General features: G+C 34.2%; 3 protein-coding genes across 5 annotated transcripts in view; 2 read left to right on the forward strand and 1 right to left on the reverse strand.

The window, feature by feature from the left end:
* LOC137627133 (tyrosine-protein phosphatase 10D-like) overlaps positions 1-5,000 on the forward strand; it is a 591,968-nt gene that overhangs the window by 510,443 nt on the left and 76,525 nt on the right. The gene's annotated exons all lie outside the window — the stretch shown is intronic.
* LOC137627131 (tyrosine-protein phosphatase 10D-like) overlaps positions 1-5,000 on the reverse strand; it is a 139,662-nt gene that overhangs the window by 112,045 nt on the left and 22,617 nt on the right. The gene's annotated exons all lie outside the window — the stretch shown is intronic.
* LOC137626514 (uncharacterized) overlaps positions 1-5,000 on the forward strand; it is a 25,093-nt gene that overhangs the window by 11,753 nt on the left and 8,340 nt on the right. The gene's annotated exons all lie outside the window — the stretch shown is intronic.

The following is a 5,000-nucleotide window of genomic DNA, read 5'->3' on the forward strand; positions in this document are numbered from 1 at the left end:
CTTTCTATTTAGAATGAAGATTTCCTCATCATATCCTATGCCCTTTTTCGTTAGCTTTTGTGCTGAGTCATTGCAAACAACCAAATCTATTTCATAATGGTGTTTTCTTCTTTGCTCGGTAGGAGGAATGATATCCCGTAATTACTTCTAATAGAGAGAAAATGATGACGATCCCTGAGGCGACAACTAAACAGAAGAAGTTCAATACCATCTGATCCTTTAATTGTGAAACAAATGTCTCGAAATGTTAATCACCAAATTCTAATTCATAATCTGTCACTAAATGATTCAGGTTTAACAAACTTCTTTTAATGATTAGATAACTTTTAGATCATTGAGGTCATTTCTTGATTGGAATGGGATTTATATATATATATATATATATATATATATATATATATATATATATATATATATATATATATATATATATATATATATATATTTAATTGTTAGGGAAAAATTTAATCTTTTCACAGAAATCTATTGTTTTTGAAAACTTTTATTATGTTCATTCTAGAGTTTGTTCTCTTCTATTATATCTATTTTGGAAACTTTTCTTTTTTGTTATCATTCATATACAATTAATATTTTTAATTACCAAAGTAGTGTTTGACTTATATCATGACATATTCTTATCAAAATATTGCAAATCTTGAATGTGTTAAGATTCACTCTAAATATTGTCTATTATCTATTCATGTAAACAAAATCTATTTAAGTGATCTTGACGGAGATGGTTGAGGTGATGGTAGGTAATATGTAATAGTGGAGCTCATCATAAATAAATCTGTGAATGACGAAAATTGTGTTTTCATCACCTTTCAATCTTTATTCATTTTATACTAATCTACATTGATAATGTCATATGATATGTCTCTAATATTCCCTCTAAGTTCTAGACTGAATCTGTTCAAAGCTCCAAGCTCTTCAGGAAAAAGTCTCTCTCTCGCTCTCTCTCCCTCTCTCTCTCTCTCTCTCTCTCTCTCTCTCTCTCTCTCTCTCTCTCTCTCTCTCTCTCTCTCTCTCTCTTGGGAGGTAGACAGAGACAAGGCAATAAAAGAAAAAAAGAATATCTCAATACCAGTCCTACAGGTGAGTTCTTTGTGAAATCTCTTGTTCTGTATATGATTAGTTATAACATTAAAGTAAACTTATCAGAAATAAATCTTTTTCTGTGAACTTATATATTGAAATGGATCTGCTTTGCTGATCAGGAATAATATCATTATTGTTAATCATTTTTTTTTCTCCATTTAATGATCAAAGTAAAGGAACATCAAACTAAGCTGTTTCTTGCAGAGATTCTGTCTTTTGTAAAACACTTGATCTTTGTAATGCCCTCATATATTGATGCTATTTTCAATTGCAGATCAGATGAACTGGTAAAACAAGACTGACTGACTGAGTGACTGACTGAATGATTGACTGACTGGTGCACAGGGAGATTGCTCATCGTCATCTGCTGGACCTAAGAAGAGCTGATATGTTAGACCAGCGTCTGTCAGACCCATTGAGTCAACATCTGATCAGAAGAGAAGGAACACAGAGCTGAAGGACATTGGAGAAGAGAAAAATAGGATGATGTAGGATTTTTAAGGTAAGAATTTTGAGTTATTTTTTCTTAATGAATTGCATAGAATGGATATGATAAGGAGTTACTACTTTTGAAGATTTGAATGAAAAGAGTGATATTTGTAGTTACAACTCCTAATAAAATTTATGGAAAAAGTAATATTTCGAGTTGATATTTCAAATACATTTATTGAAAAGAGTAACGTTAACATTCATTACTTTTATTCATAAAGGAATATCAAATTTGATTATGTTAAAATTATCTTTTTCTTTATATCCACGTGAAACAGGCAAAAGTAGAATACATCGGGTTTGTCTCTCTTCTTCTCATGCAGACAAAGAGAAAGAATGGAAGGAGGAACACAAGTGTCATTATGACCAAATGTCTACAATAATTGCAGATAGTGTTTTTTTTTTCTTTTTTTATTATCATTATTTATTAGCTACTTTTCACAATGAGAAGTAAACATTTTTTCTGGGCTTTCAGATAATTCATTATAATTTTTAGATAATAATAGCTAAAGGTAACTATATATAATAATATAAAGGTATTGCATTTATTTAATCAATTTAGCATTGATCCTTAAGCTACAGGTAGTTATAAATTTTGTTTTCCGGAGTATATTTTTGTATGTTTGTATATTCTCCTTTTAGTGCTTGCATCAGCTAGTCCTTCCACGCAAAGTCCTGAGCTACACCTAACCCAGGGTTTCAGAGGTAAAGGAAAGCTGAAAGATACGACCCTGTATTATCCGTCCCTTAAATTGTAATTTTATACCCACCGTGAGAAGTCTCTATCTTTGGGATTATTCACTTGCAAGTTCACATCTGGTTTTCTCTGCGGACAAGATATATTTCTCTCCTTGAGAAAAGAGACGAGGAAATCTTCTTCCCAACAAATCATCCTGAATCCACTTGAGTGATCATTGCAGCCTCTTGGTTGATCGGAACTCGAAGGAACTCAATTGATCAGTAGTTTGGTCACCGTCTTAAGGTAAGTGTCATCGGTGCTTAACCCTTGATCAACAGACAAGTGAAGTGACCCAAGTAAAGGATTAATGGTTGAGGTAATACATTAAAGGGATCATTCAATAAGCAGTACAAAATTCATAGCATTTGAAGGAATTAGTCTATAATGATACAAAAAAAAATGGTGACATCTGAACATATAAACAAATAATAATAATAATAATATTAATAATAATAATAATAATAATAATAATAATAATAATAATAATAATAATGATAATGATAATAATAATAATAATAATAATAATAATAATAATAATAATAATAAACACGAGAAAAAAGAAGGTTTCATATGAATTATTATGTTGAAGAAGAGTTTTAACTCTTTTGGTTTTTGCTATCATATCTTTTAATCTTTTCAACTGGTTTTGTTCTGTCCTGAATCCTTTATGTGATATTGGCTCATAAAAATGACAGAATATGGTTTGATATTGAATGTAATAGAAAAACATCAACATATGAGAGGATAAATAATTTCATACTATCTCAAAAAGAGTATTTTTTTCTATTTTCTTCCCTTCCATCGTAGTTTTTTCTTTAATTAAGCTTTTGGCTTTGATTGAAACATTCTCTCTCTCTGTAAGTAGTAACAGCCTGTACCTCCTCATACAGTGTGGCACAGCCAAGTCCTCAGATATCAAATCAGCAAAGCAGCTGAATCACATCAAGAGTAGTAATGTCTCATTTGGTGACACTCCCATTGTTTTAAGTATCACCTGAACTGTAGCCCCAAATCAATTAGATCTGTGATGGGCGTGAATGTCATAACCCAATCTGTAGCTGCATCAATATATGTCTCTGTTGCTGCTCAAGATTCTGATAAGTAAACAAGTATTTTTTTCCCTGAAATGTAGTACCTACTATGTTTATTTCATTCACTGCCTTCGATTTATTACAGAGAACCCAAACCCTTCATTGCATGATTTTCTTGCCCTAGCGGTTAAGAAAAGATTTGGGATCTCAAAAGGCAATATAGAATTCTTAGAAGAATACAAGTCTAAGTCAACTAGAAAACAAAATGTGAGTCATCATGGAAAAAGTGGGTTGCTTTCATAAAAGCAAAAGGACCGAGAGAGATTTCAATGAACTTCTGCATGTCCTTCATTATCCATCTTCATAATAAGGGTTTGGCGGCCAACACGATAACTACGTGCAAGTCAGCCTTGACTAGACCTCATCTCTATGACTTTCAAGTAGACTTGGCGAATGAGATCATTAATAAGATCCCAAAGGCATGTGCGAGGCTTAGGCCTGCTACACCACCAAAGCCCTTCTCTTGGTCTTTGGACAAGGTCCTACATTATGCCTCATCCCTGAACAATGAAGATTGTTCGCTTAAGGATCTAACCCAAAAGGTTATTTTTCTGTTCGCTATAGCCTCAGGGGCTAAAGTTAGTGAAATAGTGGCCCTTTCTAGGGATGAGGGCCACATTCAGTTCTCAGAAACAGGAAAACTGAATCTCTTCCCTGATCCATCCTTTCTCGCTAGGAATGAGCTACCCACTAAAAGGTGGGGTCCCTGGAGAATCTGCTCTCTGAAGGAAGATGTCTCTCTATGTCCAGTAGAGTGTCTAAAGGTCTATCTTCGTAGAACTTCAGACTTCAGGGGATGACAGCTCTTTAAAGGAGAAACCTCTGGATCAAACTTATCCCTAAAACAACTGAGGGCGAAGCTCACCTACTTTATCAGTAGAGCGGATCCTGACAGTACTTCCGCAGGTCATGATCCGAGGAAGATTGCTTCATCACTGAACTTCTTTCAGTATATGGACTTTGAGCGTCTTCGTTCATACACTGGATGGAAATCATCCAGAGTGTTTTACAAACACTATGCGAGACAGGTACATGAACTGAAACACTATGTAGTGGCGGCAGGTAGTGTATTAAAACCTGCCCCCTAATTACTGTTATGGACACTCAATGGTTTGAACTTCAAATGTCCTCGCACATATACTGGGTGAGAATCATCCATAGTGTTCTGCAAACACTATGCTATTCAAGTCCATGATCTGAAGCAGTATGTGGTGACGTTGGGTAGAGTATAACCCGCCGTCTAATTCTACGATGAACAGCTAATTGACTGGGACTGTCAATTAAAGGGAGAAGAGCTCATCCCTCTTAGGGTGTGACCTCCTTTGATAAAGCGTTATCATGGTGACACTAGCTCTGTTTAAAATCCCAGGTGTGGAATTATACAGATAGCACTAGTGCCGGTGTACGTAGTACACAGTGCCGATAAAAGTAACCAGTACAGGAATTATGAAGAGAATTGTTTTATTAATTTTCTTCAATCTGAGAGTGGCAATTATCATTTCTTGCTTTCCAAGAAAGAAAGATAATTTCTGTACAGGTTACATGTATAGTTCCGTTATCATGTTACATTCGTTTTATCACTA

Source organism: Palaemon carinicauda, chromosome 34, assembly GCF_036898095.1.
Source record: "Palaemon carinicauda isolate YSFRI2023 chromosome 34, ASM3689809v2, whole genome shotgun sequence".
Classification (NCBI taxonomy): domain Eukaryota; kingdom Metazoa; phylum Arthropoda; class Malacostraca; order Decapoda; family Palaemonidae; genus Palaemon; species Palaemon carinicauda.